General features: G+C 33.4%; 1 protein-coding gene across 2 annotated transcripts in view; it reads left to right on the top strand.

Moving 5' to 3' along the window:
* Positions 1–3,295, top strand: part of LOC146463833 (uncharacterized) — a 30,678-nt gene extending 27,383 nt beyond the window's left edge. For both annotated transcript variants that reach the window (XM_085083862.1, XM_085083861.1), the window contains 2 exons: positions 553–636; positions 2,957–3,295. The gene's annotated coding sequence lies outside the window, so the exon portion shown is untranslated. The remainder of the gene's footprint in view (positions 1–552; positions 637–2,956) is intronic.
* Positions 3,296–23,706: the final 20,411 nt, after the last annotated feature.

The following is a 23,706-nucleotide window of genomic DNA, read 5'->3' as shown; positions in this document are numbered from 1 at the left end:
TTGTTACCACTAAAGGCGACCTCAATTTCCGGAACGGCAACGTTTTTCAGCTCATTCTTGGATCACTTGAGCGCGCAAACGGATATCCGCAGAAAAATTTCGCCGAACGTTTTCCTGCTCTTCATGACACGTCAATAATCTTCTTGAATATTAACTGCTTTGAACGTAAGGCGGTCAGTCTCAAGCTAAGACAGATGAATGCTATGATTGTTGAGTCATGTGTTTTAAGTTTCAAGAAAAAGGCCATCACTGATTACTAAATTTGATCACACACTACCACTCTCCTAACAGGTAGCATCTTCTAAGACGTAAACCGTTGATGTAAGAAAAACTTTTAGGGTTAGTCTTTCAAAAACGTGATATAATTCGCTGCGATTTTTGGTCTTGTACCGAAATTCTTGTTGCAGTTTTTTCCTTGGTGCTCTGTGGGTAAACAATTTACATTTACAAATATCTAAAAACGTGTCGGGATTTTTTTTATGCTCTTAGTAAATGGAATGTTAGAAATGAAACATATATCTGTTGCACTCTGAAATGTTTTTTTGTGTTTAGTCTTGCAGGCACCAACAAGATGAACAAGTTTTGCGCCAAGATTCTTGTTATGTTGGTCATTGCTTCCCTTTTGATCGAATACAGGTCAGTCTAGGCTTAGATACTTTTAACTTCCTAAAAATGGGCTCAAATTCTTTGTGGAATTTGTCAAAAAAGCTCTAAAATTCTTGAAAAATATTCTAAAATTGAAAATGTTCCAAAATTCTTGGAACAGCTTATACACATTTTTACAGCCCAACGAAAGCATAATGAAGATGTATCAAGAAAGAATGACTGAAAATACAGTTTTTTCTGTGCCCCCAGAGATTGTAAATTCTGTGTCATTGCAAAGTTTGTTGAAAACTATGTTAACAAAAAGTTTTGTAAAACTAGTAAATAGGATTGAATGTATTTTCTCCTATTTAAATACGTTTTTATTTATTTATTTTCTTATCGAGTTATTTATTATGTAATATATTTTTAAGAAAAGTTGGTGTGATGTCTCACCATTCTACTGACTTTTAAGTCAGTTGTAGATGTTTACCAAAGCTACGAGATACTGATGAGCAGACTGTTCTCGTACTTTCCAACGGAAAAAAAAAAATGGACGATCAACGTGTTTGAGTCCTCAAGTTGGTCAGGAATCACACAAAATAAATGCTGTCGGGCCTTTTTCTGTTCGAGTAAAATTGTGAAAGTTTTAACTGGAAGGTAACATTTCTATAAGGTTTTACCAAATTTTACTCATTGCCTGACAACTTCCTGACATATTCTAAATTCTGACATATTCTTTCTTGTGTTTAAATTTCTTATAAGTAAAGGTTTGGTTATACATAGACAAGTGAAGATAAAGGATAAAAACGAAAAACGTTTCGGGGTCGTCATGACGCCATTATCAAGTTCGAAGTGATAGAATAATTGAAGTCAATGTCAGAAAAAGTTCACCAAAAAATTAACATAATGTCTGAATATATAATGTCACGTAAATGGTTTAGCTTGAATTGAGTCCGATTGGACATTGAGAGATGGTGTTAACTCTCTAATTAGCAACATTTCGTAAACTAAGCAATCGAACTTATTCATGCACTTCTTAAGGACAAAAAAATATCTGTCAAGGTCTTTAGGGACATTACGGTGTTCATTAAGAAGATGCTTGCCAATGGAAAAAAAAAGAAATTGAGCGAAGTGTTTGAGCCCTCAACATTATGAGGGTTAACACAAAATAAATCCTGTCCTGACGCTATTGCTTGGGTGAAATTGTCAAACAGTCATCTGGAAGCTAACATTTCTCTATTAATTCTACCAAATTTTACTCATTTTCTAAAATTCTTTTTGTTATCTAAAACTCTGAAAAAAAAAAAAAAAATCCGGAATTTTGTAAGTAAGCCTAAGTCAGTCAGACACTGCTCACCATTTGACTCACTTGAAAAGGTAGCTATCTAAAGGTGTATTGTGATGCTAATATGGCGGACAGTAAAAATAAGTGAAAAACATCCTGAAGGATATCTTCTCAGGAAAAGAAGATGAAAGTTGCAGACCAACTGACATTGGGTTTGGGCGGTAGCCATTGTTGCAACGCGCAAACAAATTTTTCGGGTTTTATACTGAGGCTAAATTGGAACATAACATCGTTTTTGGTGATTTGAGGTTTAACGCATCAAGGTGAAAGACAAAAAAGCAAATCATTCTCGGAGACACAGGGGCAGACAGGGGGGACGATGGAAGCGTTGAAACACGTGAAAAATTGTCGGATATTTTTTCCTGGGGAAGCCGGTATTGCGGAAAAAAAAAGAAAAAACTATTTTAAACTTATTTTTCAAATTTCAAATAGACTTTATTGACCAATCCGGGTCAACATGGCAACTAGGGACTAACTGCCTCTGTGTTCTGCCGAAAGACTGTTTACTTTGTAGAGGACTTCCACTCGTTTTATTGAGACAACAGTGTTTTTTGGACCTGTAATGACCCCCGCGATTACGATTTACCGTCCTGTCCTAAGGATTAAAAGTCATTGCACGAATTCGCTTTTATTTACCTGACCATATAAATTCAGGTTTCACATTAATTAGTGGTTAGATACATGTGTGTTTACTATTTAAACCAAAATTCGGACATCTCGGTTGAAAAACAAATGGATCATAAAATCCCCGAAAAATTGCATCCTCAATTTTCGAGGTAACTCCAGAGTTTTCTACCATTTGTTATCTCTTCCGTTTCTAGCCGGCTTCTATCAGCGAAAGTCGCGTAAATGTAACATGGAAAGTGCCGTTAGTTTCGGGTAGTACGCTGTTTCCAGAAAACTTAATTACCATTAATCAACGGTGATCACAAGCGAGTGGTTTTTTTTGTGGAAATAGCAAACAACCCAATATTTCAAGTAGTTACATAAAATTCCGTTTAATCAATGAGTAGCTGTATTTTTCAGTGAAGGTGCTGCCCCTCTTCCTGCATGGGGAAGGAGAAGAAGAAGGAGTAAAAAAAAGGACCTGCCAGTAGCATCACAGAGTGCGGAGACTACTTCTGCAAGAAGCGCTGGATTGATTTCTCCATCAACTGTCTTTGACGAAGAATTAACAGACGAACAATTGAGAGAAGAAGATGTTCTATCAAAAAACTAAGATAAAAAATGAGATATAAACAATAAGCTAAATAACAATGAAAATCGTGATGCTGATTTAATTAATGGCTGTTCTCCATAAAATTATTATTGATTTTACTGATATTAATTATGTCATTAACAAAGATGCATTGATGAATGGATGAATTCATTTTTCGTTTTAATCCACATGTTGGACTCTCGCTTGGTTTTTCTGGCCACTTAAGTCTTTAGCACTTGTTTAAAAGATTTTCCATGAAATTAATGTTTGGTAATTCATAAAAAAGGCTGTTTTTTAATTTTTCTAAATTAACTTGTTGTCAAAATCTAAATTTAATTCACAAATTACGAAATTGGTAAAAAACAACAAGGATATGAGTTTTTGCAGGCGATGTAGAACTTAATCCGAAAAAGTTATTCATTCGACTTTCGCAAGTAACAGCAAGAGCAACAAGAAAAAAAGCTTGCTAACATAAAAGTTAGATTTGAAGAAGACATCTTATTCTTCTAGCACTATTCGGATTGGTATATATTCTCACAGAAAAGTCGATTATCCCGTTAAACTAAATAATAACTACTTCCAACTTCAGGTTAAGATCTGAGAATGAGGTGCCATACAATAATATTTAAAGACAGGTGGCTGTAATGGTTTTTCCACTTGCTGTCTCTGTTCTTCAGGTCCTCAGTGTTTCTGAAGCTTTTTTGAGATGTAAAGATGACTGATACATCGAGTTCTAAGATGTATCAGTTGGTTATCATATCAGTACTCAGTACTTTGCTTTGTTTTTTTCATTATCGTTCCAGTGACCTTACTTTCTGTGGATCTACCATCTCAGTTGTCCTCCTTATCTTAGACCTAGGCAATCACGAATCTATTGTCTTTGCTGGTGAACTTCACAATAAAAAGAAATGAGAGTCACTATGACGCAAAAATCACGAGGTTGGCAAATGCCTTGGGGTAGACTAATGTCAAACCCCGGGACCGGAAAATATGGAAAATACCCGTACTAATGTCCTCAGGGTGATGGAAACCGTAGAAATTGACTGATGAATTAAATTTTTGCGTTGGTTTTCAAATTTGGTCTTTCTGTCCAGAATGCTTAAGAACAGAGTACGAGTTGTTCCTGTCAAGAATTGAGTTGACTCTCTCCTCTCGTTGTTCTAGAATTATTTTGTAGCAAATTGAAGGTCTTATTTCACCATTTAAAAAAAAAGAGGTCAAAAACCCCGTGATAATTCCCCTTTCAGATGTATCAGTAACTGATTGATACATTGAGTTCTAAGTTGATCAGTTGGTTATCATATTTGTGATTTGCTTTGTTTTCTCATTGTTGTTCCGACGATCTTACTTCCTGTGGATCTACCATCTCATTTCTGTCCTCCTTATCTTAGACCTAGGTAATCACGAATCTATTTTCTTTGCTGGTGAACTTACCATTAAAAGGAAAGAGAGTGCTATAACGCAAAAATTACGAGGCTTTTAAATGCCCTGGGGAAGGCTTACGCTAAGCCCCGGGGCCGGAAAATATGGAAAATTCCCCCACAAAAGCCCAGGAAGGGAGGGGGAATAGACACTGTTTGTATTGACTGATACATTAAATTTTCGCATTGGCTTTCTAATTTTAGCCTTTCTAAGATTTATACAGGAATAGTGAAATGATTAGTGAGGATGATAAAGAAGTTTATTCCAAATACATACGCATTTGCCAGGTAATAAACCACAACAAGCATTTTCATACCACTCACCGCCTCTTGGTATCTTTCTTGTGATCCTAATTGAGAGAACTTATTTCAGCATCAGGAGAACTCAACTTTGGTAATCATTTCCACTAATCCTAACTCTAAAACATCGGGCAGAATGGGCAGACACTTACCCATATTAATGAGCAATGAAGGTGGACTATTCGATCGCAAACGTCGAATGAAAGCGCCGCAATAAGAGAGAAAAGGGAGGAAATTGGTGAAACAACAGGTATTTTGTTTGTTGTTTTCGTTTATTTGCTTGAATTCTTTTGGGTAAATATGCATGGGTATCTCAATTTTGTTTTCATTATCATTACTATCATCATCTTCTTTCATTTTAGTACTGATTCGGTAAACAGTTTTGTGTGGATAGATGCAGACCTGGTTTCCCTGTAAGTTACTAAAACAAACCTCTCTTAAAGAACGTCGCAGCACTTTTTTTGGACTTAGGGTGGAAGTTTTGAAATTACAATCTCGCATACAAGATAGACTTCGATCTCCTTCACACTTCATCATCATCTCAACATATGATCAAAGTTAATTTTCTCATCGGTTTCCAAGCAACAGCTATTACCATAGCAACGGAAGCGCATAGCCTCTTATTTTAAACATTGTCGATTATCTCGAAATCTAAATAGAAAACTTTTGAATGCAGAGGTCCACACAACGCAGGAATTAAACTTGCTGGTAATTTTGCCGGATCTCTCTTGTGAAAGACCTCGTGTCAGGCGTCACTTGAACGTGAAAATACAAAACTGAATGCAAGGCTGGCACTACGGCAAAGGGGAGATTTATTAGTGGCCACTAATAGATCTGCCCTTTGCCGAAGTGCCAGCCTTGCATTCAGTTTTGTATTTTCTCGAAATCTAGCCAGACTCTTTATGACGAAACTTTAGGGATTTAAACTACTCAATCTAGACAACTTGTAGGTGAAATTAGAAAAAATCTGTGAGAGCGTTTTCAAGCTAAAGAGACTAGATCTCAAGCTTCTCTCTACGAGACGTTTTTTCCACCGTTGTACTTCAATCCACAAATGCCTAATTGGATCGACTGATTTTGACTTTAATTTTAATAGAAATCATGCCGTTCATTCCCATAACACAAGACGCTCTAACGATCTTCGTTTGCCTCTTCCTCGAACTAACTGGGGTAAACAAACTTTTACTTTCAAAGCTGCGAAAGACTGGAACAGCCTTCCGATTGACCTAAGGGAAGCCGATGTTTTATCTGTTTTTAAAGCAAAACTGAAAACTTTTTTCAAGACTTTGACTAATTTTAAACCTTGTTTTTATTTTTTACTCGATAACTTGACTTTTTTACTATTAGGAACATATTTGCTTTTATCTATTTTGTATTTTGTTAATTAGTTTATGTACTTAGGTAGGTTAGGAGGGCTCCACTGAAAACCACCTTGGCGAGTTGGACGCCCTCACTAAATATTGTTGTTATTATTATTTATCATTAAGTAAATAATGAAACTATTGTTACAGGGTGATTTTGTTTATTCCTGCATTTTTTACCAATATCTCTGGCAAAATAAAACTTGACACTTTGTCTTTTCTGTTAAAGGTCTTTCCTCATAGCAAAACATTCTAAATGTATATTGAGCTTTGTAGGTGTCTCCGATTTTAAGATATTTATGTAATTTATGTAAGAGCAGATGAATGGAAAAGTTCCTACTTTGCATAAATCGAGATATCTTTAAAATGCCCCCCAGATTTTTCTGTTAAATCACAAGCGGTTAAAGAAACAATTCTTTTTGATATTTCCGCAAGTTTTAGGCTCAGGAACCGAAATTGGTTTTAGATAAGAAGGCTGAATCTTGGTCAAGTTTCAGTCGTTATGACAATGTAGTATGAAGGAGATCGAAGTTTATCTTGTATGTGAGATTGTAATTTCAAAACTTCCACCCTAAGTCCAGAAAAACTGCAGCGAGCCTCCTTAACACTACTATACGATAGATGGTATAATTTGCTACTTTTAAGGGAACAGTTTTCGTCTAAGGATGCTGATTTACAGCCGATGAACAAAACTCAAATTAAAGGCGCTAAAACTATTGACCTACTAAATAGCGCGTAAATTTACTTTCCAGCCACAAAAATCACTGAGCATCTTCTTCTCCTGAAAGTCATCAGGTAGTTCTAACAACAAGGCATCTTAAAATCAGGTAATGTTGAAAACCAGGTAAATTGCATAGTTATTCGAATCATTTCAATTGTCTTGTTTAATTATGCTCTCCTTATAATGGATGTTCTGAGATGCATGTCTGTCGCGGACAAGCTAGCTATAGTCCATGTGGAACAACAGTCTTTAAACTGAATTTCAATATTTATTGAATAAACCCATTACACAAGATGTGTAACAATATTTAGCTACAGAGATCAACTGAGGGAAGGAATAAAAATATCTTTCCTGACTAAACTTCCAATTAATCCCGTTTGTTACTGCGCCTAGAGTGGATTTTAGTAGTATAGGATATGAGGGGATCAGCGCCTTTTTCCAAAATATGGTTAATTTTTTGCGCTGATATTTTTTTAAAAAAATAGAATCAATTATTTTTCCAAGTCGAAATATCCTCAAGGCATTTTCAAAAGAAAACTTTTTGGAATTCTATATTAAAATATCCACAAAAGTGCGTTTAAAATAATCATCATATGAAATCATTAGTCATTTCTACGCTTGGTCTTTTATTTGGTTTTTATGGCTCTGGCGAAGCCAGGAGTTTAGCTTTTCGGCAGCGCAGCGCAAGCAGCGAAGCTGAGAAGCGCGAGCAGGGGATTGAAAAGCGTTAAAAACTCCCCCGAGGTTACGGTGGGAGGAGGAGCGAAGCGACGATGGACCGAGGGGATTATTGCGATAATAATTTTCCAAGGTCAAATCCAAAAAGGCTTGAAGATAAATATTGTAAATAAATTATGAAATTAAATAATTTAAACGATTATAAAGAAATTTTAAGAGACTATAGAGAAATGACAAATCAATGTTATATGTTAAAGGATATAATTAATGATACAAGTGAAGAGCTAGTTAAGGATATTAAACCAAAATCTGGAATGACCACAGATAATATTGACAAATTAAAGGAAGAATATTTAGACTTATCTTTTTTCAAGGATATAACAAAAGATTTGATAGAGTGTTCATTTTGCGGAAAAATTCCAAACCCAAACTCTGAGGGTAATTTTATTTTTAGATCATTCGTTGATATAAAATTCAATATTACTTCATATTGCATGAATTGTCTTAATACAAAAAATAAAGTTAATTTCTGGCTACTTATTACAAGGTATAAGAGTATACCAGACATTAAAAAATATAAAAAAATGGATAAAAGAACGAAAAAGGCTAGATACTTTAAAAAAAACTATAAAGTATCACCAGAATTTTATTATGATAAAACAATAGGTTATATTATTCCAATTATTCCATTTTGTATAACGGAATTATAACCTTCTTCATGTGTTTTTCGGCTTTAATTGGAAATTTTATGATATATTTATTTTCCATTTTTTTATACTGTTATGTAGTGTCATCTCTTTAAGCCTTCTCGAAAAATTTATTCTTTGCTGTCAATAGCTTGTCTCTTCGACGTTACTTTTTTTCTTACGCGTAAGAAACGCATTCACGCCATTATCCAAATACTGTTTCACTTTCTCGGAAATGGTGTAATGCAGTGGGACTTTCCCGCTTACGTCTAAATTTAGTCCATTGTATGGTCATATGACAGTCGTATGAGTTTCTAGCGAATGAAATGATTACACAAAATTTTCCACAGCTTGTATAAAATTCTGTGTAACTTTCACAGCTTGTATAAAATTCTGTGTAACTTTCACATCATGTATAAAATTCTGTGTAACTTCCACAGCTTGTGTAAAAATCTGTGAAATATGTCAGCCATGAAAATGTTATCGTGGTTATTTTTTTTATGAAAATATGAGCTTGAGTTTGAGTTTGAGTTTGAAAATGTTTAATATTTAAACGGTTTTGCATTTTGCATAACAAAGGCTTCTTTTTTCATTTATTTTTTTCTTACATGTATTAAACAATATTGTGTACAATAATATATTGTATAGTAGAATGAATTGTGATTTATGTTCAGCAGAAATTCATGAAGGTTTCAAGGATTTTGAAGAGTCTTGTCCTTTCTGTCATGAGCAGTTTGAAAATCGTAAGTCGAACGAACGCGAACAATGTTGTGATAATGCTTATATAATTCTTGATAGAGGTTATTCAGTTTGTAAAAATTGCGGGCAAGTTGCTGGCTATAAAGTAGTAAACGAATATGTTAATTTCCGAGAGAATTTTTATCGCTTTCGTAAAAAGAGCGTTTACAATCGAAAATATCATCTTGAAAATATAATCGATGATTTATTGGCAGCATCGGTGATATGCATTAATTATCAACAGAGGGCAAAAATACATCGTATTTTCGTCGAAATAAATAAAATTCTTCCCTATATTAATGGGAAAAGGAAACGTATTATCAGTATAAAATTTTTATTAGAACAAATTTTAAGCGCCATGGGATTAGAACACAGTCCGCTTGTTTGTATTAAGAGTGACCGAACATTGGCTAGTTATAAAAAATATTGGGATAGTGTATTGGATTTGATTGGTGGTGAAATAGGTTAGTAAAATAACTTATCATACATTTTTGCTTGTTTATCGACAATCGGTGTGTTGTCTAAAATATAATCATCAGCATGTTGTAGTTTTTTCAGGAGATCATCGTCAAATTCGCCACTTCTAAGGATTTCTTTTATAGATATTAACAAGTGCCCGTATCTTTGATAGGCGTAGTAACATTGGTATGTTTTAATGTCAAGATTTTTATGCTTCAAATATATTTGAATAAAAAGTGAAACAGCAGTAGCCGCAACAAGAGATATGCCTGAAGTGGGTAAACTACTGGATATACCACCAGCAGCAATAATTGCAGAACTGATGTTACCGATTAATTTCCATTTTCTATAGGATTTATAAGCTTTTTTGTAAATCCACATTTTTTTGTGATATGTTTTGTAATAAGATTTCAATTCATCAACTTGGTCAGATGATAATGTGTTGCTGACATGGTTGAACTCTGTTACATCAATCATAGTCTTTTATAATTATTGTCCATACAAAATTTTATGATTTTTTAAGAGCTTCATTAATCGTGCTGATTATTAACGGTTTTACTTTAGTACGCATCATATTCTCCAATAGTCCTTTGATGTCAGAATCCAATTGCACCAAAGATTGTCTTATACTATTGTCAATCAGTGGTTTGATAGTATCCTCTGTGTGGCTCTGGAGTTGACTCAGAGATATTGCATGATTTGGTTGTGTTCCATCTTTGATAATCAGATGACGGTCTTCTGTGTCAAGGTGACCATCATCATTAACGTGAATTGGTTCTTTCCATATGATATCTTGCTGCATTTCATGTCTGACTGTATATTCAAACTTATTTCCGTTTTCATCTTCTACGTATGGCATTGTATATGATATTATTATATTAATATTGCTTTGTGATAAATAGTAAAATAGATGTTTCTTAATTTTGCACATTGCAGTGAAACAATAGTATCGAATAATCTATTTACAGTTATCCATACTGTGTTAGCATCTTGAAAATCGAAGTTATAATTATTTTTTTGATTACTTAGAAGTGTTATAATAATTGTGTCTGTGACTCTTTCATAAGTTCTTCTCATAAGTCTTATATCTGTGATCCATATTTTTTTATCGAATCTGAGATAAGCGCCTTTTGTGACGAAATAACCATTATGTATAACATCTCCGAAAATCCGAACTGGTCCATTTTTTTTCTGTAGAAATTGTAAATTTACAGCTTCTTTATCTTCTGTAGGATCAGCCAAATTTACGATCCTATTATTATTCATATTAATATCAGCGTACATCTCATTTTTCAACCCATCATAAACCCTTGGATCAACACTGTCACTCCATCCTTTTTATTCCATAAATAACCAAGTATCCTTCTGGGTTCTGGACTACAGCTCTGCCATGGATGACTAATGTTATACGATCAGGTGTGGTTTTACTGTTGTTATTAATCTGAACAAGAAGTTTGCCATACGTGTCGAATGCTCGATAGACCTGTTTGTGAATATAGACAGTTGTTCCCTGAGTTGACAATGATACATTGGTGGATTCAGGGAAATAATACTCGAATACCATTGTGTAGGTACCAATGGGTAATGGATAAATGTTGAATGAGATACCACTTCGATAATCATTAGATCCATCAGTGTCCTTAATCATTGTGATTGAATAAGCTTTTTTATTTTGATGAGCAGATTCTCTGAAGTTTTCTTCAAACCCATCTACCCTTATATTATACTCCGAAGCTGATTCATCTGTGTCATACAGGTATTTGAATTCGTTTGTTTTGTGACTGCTAATCAAATGTGATTCAGCAAGTTTATCTTCAAAATACTTTTTATTTACACCGTCTTTATCATTGGTTGGCTCTTTCACATTTATCAACTTATGATCATCCAAATTTAAATCAGCAGTCATTGAATTGCTCCCATCTTTTCTAAGGATTGTGTTAAAAGCTGTATTAACTAAAGTTGAAACAGTATTGATAACAAAGGTATCTCGATTGTCAACATAGTTTTTATCGGCTTTGAGATTCAGCTCAGCCACCCGAGCAGCAGCTGATGGCTCGCTCGATAATTCCAGAAATTTAACTGTATGACCACGCATGTCTAGATCACCATCCAATGCATCAGGTTTTAGACGGTTAAGAAAATTCTGATCAACGTAGTATTCATTAACAGCATCAGTCTCATGAGTACCAGCAGCAAGGTTTATTATCTTATTATTATTCATATTCAAGTTACCAGTCATTGGTGATGATCCATTCTTTTCCAAATAACCTGATAAATCAGGCGATGGTATTTTTTTAACAGAATCATCAACGTACTTTTTATTTGCTGCTTGATTGTCATTATCAGGTTTTAAGACATTAATATCAAAAAATGTTTTCCGTCCGGTGATATGTTGTTCTGTTGATGTGACCATTATTTCGCTTTTAGCTCGTCCACCATAACCATCAAAGTTTTTCAAATCTGGTATATGAAGATGAATGTTTTCATATGACTGATGCTCAGTCATTAATCGAACATCATTAAAGCTACCAGCGCCGTCTGGTATATCTTGTAGATAGATACTATTGGTATGAACGCTGCCAGTATTGCTGTAAATTACTGATTTATTATTGACGACTGTACCTGATTGTGCTCCATCCAACAATTGAATCTGACTCTTTGTGACAGCATCATTAGGATCAGTGCCTTGTTTGACATTAACCATTTTTTTGTTTTGTAAGTTATAATCACCATTATCTGTTAGTATAAAACCAACGCCTGGAGGTCCTTGAGGACCTTGTTGTCCTATTGATCCAGAACCTGCTGTAGAAGTTGTTTCATCATTGAAAATTCCCATTATACTAATTGTTTAGACTGTTCCGTAAAAGTTTCTTTTTACAACTTTCATAGGTTTGTCCACATAGAGAAAAGAATATGGTTCTTTAGTTGATTTTATATATTTATCCTTATCAACACCTAACTCACGAGATATAAGGTTTCTTTCATTGCTGCTTGGAAAGTCATATACACAAAAATGTGAGCAGTTCAAACGAATGTCCTTTGGAGTTTTGTAAAATGATTGACTAAGGTAAATAACAGAACAGTTTTTATGCCTACCACCAATAAAATATTCAATTAATGGTTTTTGGTTTTTATCACAAATAAAATCATCAAATATAACAATCTTTTGTGATTCATCATCAATTAAACTATCAACTGGAACTATCTGATCATTGTCATAAACTATTACATCGTAACCAACACTATCTGATATATCAGTCAGTTTTTGAATCATATCTTTATACTTTTGTTGTTCAAGATTTTTTGCATAAAGATGTATTTGATCATAGTATAATAATGGCTGCATAAGCATGTGATAAAGAAGGTTAGTTTTACCCGAACCAGAATTACCGCATATAAGCATTCTAAATGTATCATTAGGCATAAATCCATACAGACGTTTGAAATTATTGTTTTCATTTTCATTGTCATAGTTTGGTATATCCATTATACTATTTTATTAGACAATATTAATATGGATTTGTATATGATTTCTGAAAGATAAGTTGAGATAAGTTGAGATAAGTTGAGATAAGTTTATGTAAGCAAATAGTATAATGGATATCCAACGATTGAAACAAATATCTGAAGCCAAGATTAAGGCTGGAATCCTTACTAAAGAGGTAAGAGACACGTTGAAGGAATACAAGCATAATAAACAAGATTTACAACAGGGTTTATCAGAAACGTTCAAACCAATAATTAAAGCTCAGGAAGAGACAAAACAAACAATCGACGACAAACAGGATAAATTGATTAAGCAATTGCAGAAAAACCAAAAAGCAATCACATCAGGTTTGGAGAACATTGAGATGTTAGCAATTCAGCCTGGACAACCACAACCACAACCACAACCACAACCACAACCACAACAAGAAACAAAACTGCCAATTGGTTACAAACCAGCTATGACGAAATCACCATATGAAGCAAATCTAGACAAGGGATTCGATGATGATGAAATTGAGACAATGATGAAATATAAATTAATTCCGCCTAGTTCAGTATTCCATCGTATTCAGGATGGTTCGCTTAATTTTGATGATTATGATGAATACGTTGGTAAAACAATACAGGCAATTGGTAGAAAAAAAGGTCCTTTATCAAAAGGTCATGGTAAAACCAAGAATCAAGTCAAAATCGATTTATTGACCAGAGAAATCAAAGCGTTGCAAAAATACAGAGATCGGATTGCAGTAATCCCTGAAGGTCTCAAAACCCTCAGTGGTAAAGGCTTGCATACACAACCAAAGCGGAATGCGTATAAGATAAATCAATATGGTCAGTATGGTGGTCTCATGATTGATATCCCCAAATTGATGGGACAATTACGTCTTATTGCATCAAAAGATGGGCAAAAAGTGCTTGATAAGAAGGTTGATTTTGACACCATTGATCTCCTCACAAAGAGATTCAATTCAAAAAAGAAATACAGTGATATAGCCAAAATGGTTTTCAATGAATTAAACCAACTGAGTGAAATTCCAATCCATAAAACCAGTAATAAGTTCAAAAAAATAGGATCAGGAGTTGTATATTTCAATAATATAAATGACCTACTTGACAGAATGGAACTTCTTGGCGGATCCATTTTAGCTGGGAATAACTCCGTTAAAAATGAATTTTCACAGATTGCCCATAAATTGAATCAACTAGGGACGATTTCCAATAAACAACTCATTGAGCTGTTGAATAATTATGTATTATAATGATATATATGCAAGAACGAGAAATAAAGATATCATCCGTTAATCGTCAAAAAATAGGTAGGAGTCAGCCTGAAGACTTTTCAATCAAGTTTAATCCACCAATTCATCTTGGCAGCGATATGAAACATGAACTAGCAGTTAATCGTGTGTCAATGACTTATTCATGGCATAATATCAATAATAAAAACAACAATAATAAAATCAAATACTCCAAAGATAGTGGAGCCAATTGGGAAACAATCACATTTGTTGATGGTATGTACAGTTATGATGATCTCAATAATTACATTACACAAGCCATTGAGCAAAACGATGATAAACCAGCCAATGGTGTGGCTGTCAAACTGTATTTTGTTTTATCAAGTTATCGTGTCGTTGTCGAACTTGGAAATAAATGGAGATTAGATATATCCAATTCAAAATTCGGTGATCTGATCGGTTTTGAGTCCAAAATAATAACACAGACTGAATATAGCAGCAAACTTCCAAATATAACCAATTGTATTGATGTCATAAACATAAATTGTGATCTTATAACTGACAGTATCAGCGATGGAGTATTAACAAATACATTAATAATGATTCCAACAGATAATTTAAGAAGATCATTTCCATTTACTTTTGAGCCGAAAAGAGCTTTATTCAGTCCAGTATCAAAGAATATTATATCCGAAATCAGAATAACGGTAACGGATGCATTAAACAGACCCATTGATTTAAATGATATAGATTGGTTTATGAGTTTAATTCTACGGTCAAGTTTTGTGTAATGAAATTGTATAATGAGACAAAGTGAATTCAAAAGAAGATTTGACCCAGAAATGGGTCGTTATGTTAGAAAGAATATTTACGATGAATCAATTGTTGGTGGGAATATATTTACATCAATTGCATCAAAATTATTCGGAAAAACAACCAAAGAATTAGCTAAAAAAGGAGTTAAAACAGCAGCTACAAAGGCTGTTACAAAAACTGGAGAGCATATTGGGAATAAAGCCGGAGATAAGATAGTTCAGTTATTGAGTAAAAAACAACCCTCAATTTTGTCACCTACTAGCATGTCCACTCAGCCAAAGGTGACAAAACAACTTTCTGATATGGAAATAGCAGATCGAGTGAATCAGATAATATCTGGTGGGAAAATCAGAAGGAGGAAAATTGTGTAATATAATAGTATAATGAAATCATTCAGGAATCCAAAATATTTTGAGCGTTATGAAGATGTCTTTTTCGATCTTGAAACACCGCTGAATACTGGTGATCCAGGAAACGACAATTCTCAGAAGAAAACCGGATACAGGTTTGTGGTTGACAACACGGGTGAGGTAACACCTTTCGACTGGTATAATGCCAGAATCTCAATGACCTTCAAAGTACAAACAATGGCTAACGCTAATATTGCGGCTGATGATCACAATGGGATCGTTAATGGATCTCATTCATTCATCAACAACTTCGATGTTAAACTAAATGGTCGGAAAGTTTATGACTGTAACGATGCAAATCAAGCAGTTAATATCAAAAATTTGTTAGAATACAGTCAAGAATACGCCCAATCAACAGCAACAAATGAATTATTTTATTTGGATACAAAACGACACGCTGAAGAAAGACCTGCTCAGGCAAATTACAATAAAGGGTTTGCTGCAAGAAAAGCACTTTTGGGTTTATCAGCAGATGTTACAACAGAAATTACTCTTAATCGTTATTCATTTTTTGAGGCACTACGAGATGAACTTCTTCCTTCAACAAAATTGGAAATAAATCTACAAATTGAATCAGATAATAATCTTATTTGGCAAGCTGGGGCTGCGTGCCGTGTTATGATAATGAGGATGCAACTAGTTGTGCCAAGAATAACTTTCAATTCAGAAGGACAATCATTATACATTGATCAGTTTATGAAACCACATAAATGGACATATCTACGTGAAAACATCGAACGATCAAACAGTACTAGACTACGATCTGGTATATTTACAATATCAACTGGCGTCGAACGACCAAGACATGTGTTTGTGTTCATCATCAATGATGCCAATATTGGTGCACAAACGACTAATCCTTTCTTGTACAACACATTCAATGTTGCTAATGATCGAGCACTATCGTCTGCTCATCTGGTTGTTGCAAATGGTAATGAATATCCTGATGTGCACTACAACCCATCAACTGATATGACACGTGTTTACCGAGATGTACTAAAGTATGTTCATGGAAACAATGAATATGGACAAGGTACACTTTTGAATACATCTAATTTCAAATCATTATTCGGGTTTTTATACTTTGATCTAACAAAACAAAAGACGGATATTAGAGATGGAACAACGAAACTGGTATTTCATTATGAACTATCAGGTGCCACAAATGCAAACTATTCAATTTATGCCCTTACTTTATACGAACAAAATGCTGAACTTGTGCAGAAAGACGGCAAGCCTTTATTCAGATAAATATAATTTTATCTACACATATCATATATAAGATATGACAAGCTATCATTCACATGGTGTAAAATTGTCTCAAGGACAAAAACAAAAATTAGCAAAAGCATTGAGAAATAATTCAGCAATAACAATCAGATTATCACATGATGAACTAAATGGACCTGACCAACTTATGTTAACCAAAACCCAAATAAATAGATTAAGAAAATCAATGGCAAATGGTGCTGGTTCTGACATTAAAATATCAAAAACACAGATACGAAAAGCAGTCAAAATGGGAGGGAGCCTTTGGTCATCATTATTCAGTCTTGGTGCGAGGGCACTTCCAGCTGTAACAAGTCTAGCTTCAAAAGCTGCTGGTCCACTGGCTACTGGAGCATTATCTGGTCTTGCCAGTCTTGGTGTTGATAAGATATTCGGAAAAGGACAGGTTGGTGGGTTCTTAATTCCACAAAATAAAGTTGATCAATTGATAAAGTATAAAGATTGGTTGACAAATGAACAAAAGAAACAAATCGTTAATGCAATTCATACTGGTGGACAGATTGTTATCAAACCGACAAAGAGTCAATCAGGTGGTTTCTTGGGTACATTATTGGCTTCAATTGGCGTTCCTTTATTGTTGAATGCATTGACAGGAAAAGGTTTACAAGTGGATAGAGAGAGATTGAGACGGTCTGTACCAGTTTATGTTCCAAAAAATACCAATGGTGGTTTGGTTCTTCCGGCTGATTATAGACCACCTCCATTTTATGGTACTTGGAAACAACCCATAGGCATGGGAGTAAAAAAAAAAACCCTCCAAATAAGGAAAAGGGTTACTACTGGGAAAAAACAGTCCTTTCAAAAACATTCCACTAATCGGGGATATCTTGTAGAATTTATTAATACTCCGCTTAGCAATTTTGATCTAAATAATTGGGTTAAACAGCTTGGTATCAAATATTTCAGAGGAGTTTTCAGCAAAGATAAATTACCCATGTCCATCAGAAACAATGAAGTGGGGATCATAAATCTTGATGATTATATCGGATCAGGCACACATTGGGTTGCATATCGAAATGGAAACAAATATGCTGAATATTTTGACAGCTTCGGATTACCTATGCCAAAAGAAGTGGAAAAATATCTTGTAACAAGTGGTAAACCTTTGATATATTCATCAGATGAAATTCAAGATCGAGATTCTGTATTATGTGGATATTGGTGTCTCTATTATCTGCTTGAAAGACAAAAAGGAAAATCGATTCTAGAAACAATTCATAATACCAATTTCCATTTGAATACTACTGATAGTGATAATCATGAATTCATAATAAATTATTTCAAAAATATTGTGTAATATATATGTATAAATGGTAAAATCGTATTGTGTTAAACAGAAAAAACAAACTGAATGTGTTGAACCTTCTGGTTATTTCCAAACAAAAAAAAATAGATTAATGTTCTTTTGTACTTGTGCAGAATGCGGGATAAAAAAAACCAAATTCGCTAAACAAAATCAGGGAAACGGAACAGCCCGTCCAAAGGGGCGGGCATAATGGATACTTTAGCATCAACTGGTACTGATATGTTAATTCAACATGGTATCCCATGGTTGGGTAAAAAGGCTGTAGAAATGGGTAGATATTACGGATCTGAAGCATTGAGAAATCCCAAGCTACAAAAGAAGGCTCTTGATTATGCTTTAGAAAAAGCTACTCCTTTTATAAAGAAGACAGGTTCTGAAATGCTTGATCAATTATCTACCAAAGTACGTCCTAATAAAAAATATGTTACTGACAGAAAGGATCTCGATGGGAGTGGTTTCGATCTTCAAAAACAACTATCCAAACTTGGAGAATTACATATGAGAACTCCTAAGGGGAAAAAATACAATTATTGTGGACCTGGCACAAAATTAGAAGAAAGATTAGCATCAAATGATCCCAATTATCGAGAACCAATAAATAAACTAGATGCTATTTGCCAACAACATGATATAGATTATAGTAATGCTAGATCATTATCCGATAAACACGCAGCTGATGATATTATGCTACAAAGAATATCTGAAATACCTTATCGTGAAAGACCTTGGGGTACAAGCTTAGCTCAAGCTGCAATAGCCACAAAGAAAAAGCTTGGACTTGGAGCTTCAAAAAACGCCAAAAGCCGTCGAGTAAAAACTGGCAAGAAACATTAGCTGATGAACTGCATAAACCCATAAAGCGTAACTTTACTCGACGGCGTGTTATGTTAATCATGTTGATGAAATATGGGCTGCTGATCTTGTTGAAATGCAACAGTTGAGTAAATGGAACAAAGGTTATAAGTATCTTCTCATGGTTATAGATATCTTCAGTAAATATGGCTGGATTGTTCCGTTAAAAGATAAGAAAGGTGAAACTGCAACCAAAGCATTCCAACAGATTTTCGAAGAAGGGGATAAACCAGTGTATCTATGGACTGACAAAGGCTCAGAGTTCTACAACAAACATATGAAAGACTTACTCCATAAACACAACATAAAACTCTATTCAACAGAAAATGAAGAAAAATCATCAGTGGTGGAAAGATGGAATAGAACAATCAAAACCAAGATGTGGAAGCAGTTCACTGCCCAAGGCAATACAATGTATCTGGATATATTACCCATGTTGTTGAAACAGTATAATATGTCTAAACACAGCTCAATCAAAATGACACCAACAGAAGCCAGAAAAAAGAAAAATAAAGGAACTGTTTACTTCAACCTATATGGTGATATGAGGCAACCAAAATTACCTAAGTTTAAAGTAGGTGACAAGGTCAGGATATCAAAGTATAAAAGAAAGGTATTTGATAAAGGTTATACACCAAATTGGACTGAAGAAGTGTTCATTATCGACAAAATCCAATACACCAATCCGATCACTTACAAACTGAAAGATCTCAATAATGAAGAGATACAAGGCAGCTTTTATGAAGCTGAATTGTTAAAAGCAAAACAAGAGGTCTTTAGAATTGACAAAGTCATCCGGAAAGATCACAAGAAAAAATAAGCTTTAGTGAAATGGAAAGGATATAGTGATGATTTTAATTCTTGGATACCGTTGAAGAATTTAATGGTTTAAACAGAAATTAATATATCATATATCATATATGGATAATATAGATTGGAAAAAAAAACTTTTCAATGAACTGGCATATTCACATGATGACGCACACTCCTGGAAGTGTATCATTGAAGATATTGATGAATTAAATGCTCTTGTTGACTTCCCATCAAATAAAAAAAAATTTCATGATCCTTATTGGAAAAATAAATTATTATACATTATTAAAAAAAGTAACTACCTTGACTATAAGAAAATTTACGAAAAAATAACAGCAACTAGAAGTAGAGTTTACGATGATGAAATCGATGATTATTCTGACTATTTTATGTTTTCAGAAGAGTCAGAAGAGTCTTCTGATGATTCAAATGATGAAATAGATAAAATGTCAAAAAAGTCTTCTAACAAGCCTTCTTTAGTAAAACTAACAAAAAAAGATATAAAAAAAATGACTAAAAACCTGGGTGTTAATATACATTAATTTCTCCACATTTTTTTCTATGATAATTTTTATATTGATTTTTCATTGTTTGACCACATTCACAGGTATATGTTCTTTTAGCCCATTTTTCTTCATCGCTTAATAATCTCATTCTTTTTTCTCCTGTTCTTGATGATTTGATATAATCATCCGGCATATCTTCTTTTTTCACATATTCAAATTTGTAAGAAATACCATTCTTTTTGGAAATTCCAGTTTTGCAGTGGTTAATACCTTCGCAAACCATTTTTACTATCCCTGCATTAATACCAAGATATTGTTGAATAGCATACATACTATTAAAGTATGTCACCTCATTATTACTACAATTGATGGCTTTTACAAATTTTTTATTGGTATGATTATTTGCCACAAACGAATAATCACGTTTTTTATCAGAAATTTCTATCATATTTTATAATAGTGACAATTCTTTAAACTGTTAAACCATATAAAAAAAATGAAATCTACATTATTATATGAGAGACCTTTACATCGAATTATTATACAAATGTTATGAATATAATCACCAATCTAATTCAGAAATATTTGATAATATGTTGATATGTTATAATTATAAAAATGATGGAACTATTATCGGATATATCACTGAAGATCGTTTAAAATATTTGAAAGAAAAATTCATAAGTGGAGAAAATGGCTTTTTCTCAACATTGATTAAAATATGTGAATGTTTACAACCTTTGAAAAATCGAAAAATTGAATTATTAATTGAATACGTTATTGATTCTTTGAAAAATTAATCCGGCATATACTGGTGATTCAATCTCCTGCTTCTTTTATTCGGTAGTGACCATATGCATAACTATTTATGCCATCATCAAGTATATACCTTTTATCATCAAAACATGACAATGAAACTTTGTTTAGTGAAAAACTCTTGAGGATATGCAAATCACTTCTGATCGTTTTCATGTTATGATACATTTGCTCGTTGTTGAATAATATATTTTTGTAATCCTCATGTTTGATGACTTTTTTAATCACATTTTTCGCAATACCTTTTGCAGTTTTATTGTTGGTGCCATCATCTTTGGTGTATGAATACATTTTACTACGTAAACCAATGAATTCCGTTATTGGTTTGCCAGCCGCTTCATCTTTAAACTTACCTATTACCTTTTTATTACTAGCATCATAAAATGGACTATCTGCTGGATAATCACTGTTATCAAATTTATCTTTGTCGTTCCAAAAATCTTTGTAGGCATCTTCTGTTTTAATTTCATACGTTAGAGAATCAGTGTCTGTAAATAATAATTTTGCTCTGTTTCCGTATTTTGATTTCATGTAGTTATAATGAAAATCATATATTAGTGTTTTACTTATATCTAGAATACACATCCCAACATATGCTGGTCTATTTAATGTTAATGTCTCTTTTATCTTATGAACTGCTACTAGATTCTCGTTGAAAATTTTACTTGAAACATAGGTTGGTTTTGATGTTAATTGAACAAGTTTCTTTTCATCAGTGACTAACCTTACATCAACTCTTTTTCTGAGGTTTTCCATTGTTTTTCCAAATACACTATTATTCATAAGTTTAAAGAAATCTTTTTCAAAACTGTTTTTGGCATTAGTTCTTTTAAGAGTGTTGAAATCTATGTATTGTTTTAGCCATGGTGATTGATCAAATTCAAGTACTCTATAAACCTTGGTTATTTTCAAACCTAGATCAAGATATAAATGCAAATTTCTGTAATGTAATACATAGTTCCGTTTTTCAGACAAAGTTGGAATTAATTTATGAACCTGACCAATGGAAATATTATACTTTTCTTTTATCGTACTACAATAATTCGACAACATATTCTCTTTTACACAAACTTGTTCTGGTGCTAATGGAAAATCATTATGAAGATCATGTAGTGAGGTAGGATAATCCAAATCAACTTCCAATATTAATCCCTTTTTTGATGAGGAATCATACTTAGCTAAGTCAAGTTCATCGATTTTATTTTGAGACATCCATTTAAAACCTCCTGTTGGAAGATATTGTGACATAGCCCAACCATATAAATTATTTGCATCAAGATACATGATATAAGAAGATGGTTCTTTTTCATCATACTCTTTCATGTAGGGATTATTTGCTTTTCCATATCGATTAGCAATGTAACTGATACCACCTCTTAGACCTTTTTCAATAAATTGGAACATATCAATATCAGTCATAAGTTCTAATTTGATACCAGTCATTTTTAACATAGCATCCCAACTCAAACCCGGACTTGTGAAATAATGACACGGATCTAACTTATAATATTCCAAACACGTTTTTCTAAAATTTTCAAAAACATCTGCCAATAAAATTACGTCACTCGCTAAATAAAGATCATGATATACTCCCATATTTTCTACTTTAAAGGTTTTCCAAACTTTTTTTGCATGGTCATATTGCTCATCAGATATATGCTCATCATTCAATTGACTATAAAACTCTTCTTTTGATGGTAATTCAGTCATTTTAAACTTATCAAAACTATCCATGTAATCATATGGGTATACACCTTTCTTAGTCATTAGATTGAAATATTTATCCTTTTTGAAAAATTCTCTCGTCTATTTCAAAGCATCTTTTGGAAGATTGTTAACAAGATTAGCAAGTGATTGGCTCATAAACTGAAAACTGTCAATAAATACCAAACTATTTCCCAACATAACAGCCATATATTTTTCCATGTTATTTGGAATGGCATTGACATTCATTTGACACTCCTCACCTTTTCCATTCACATATGTATGTTTTTTAACAATTTCACCAATCTGCTGCATTATAAAATGACTATCGTATCCTCTCAGATTATGAAAAACCACAGGTATCTTGCCAGTGAGTTTAAACGACAAATTGCAATCTTGATGTGCTGAACCTCTAAACAAACCTGTAATATGACAATGGTCCCTGACTCTTATATCTTTGTCATTATACAATATACCACAAATATGACACTTATCAGCTTTTTTAAATTGTTCGTCATCAACATTAGTCATTTTCAATGGCTTGTTGAATTTTTGTTTGATAATATTTTTGCAGTAACTTACTTCTTCTAACATTTTTTCCAAAAATTTGTAAACAGCATTTTCACCTCTATAATATTGAACATCCTTGGTATACTTATCATCGTAACAACAAACAACTTTATACCCATATCCACAATCTGTATGCTTTTGATAAGCATCTGTAAAAGATTTATCATTATTCTGTTGGCAACCATGTATCCGTTCTGTTAAAGCTTCAAAGTCAGCATATATTACAAATGGAGCTGGTAATTGCTTGTGGTAATGGTTATATTTTAAAATGTTGTTATCTTTACTTGGCATTTTTATGGCTTGTGTACCATTTATTACAATACAGTTTTTCTTGTGGACATCAAACACATCTTTTGTGCTAAAACATTGCAAACAATGCATACAAAAATGTTTCTTATTTTTAT

The sequence above is a fragment of the Pavona decussata genome, unplaced genomic scaffold, assembly GCF_977016875.1.
Source record: "Pavona decussata unplaced genomic scaffold, jaPavDecu1.1 SCAFFOLD_174, whole genome shotgun sequence".
Taxonomy (NCBI): domain Eukaryota; kingdom Metazoa; phylum Cnidaria; class Anthozoa; order Scleractinia; family Agariciidae; genus Pavona; species Pavona decussata.
Note: the sequence above shows the minus strand (reverse complement) of the source record. Positions and strands in the feature narration are given on the sequence as shown.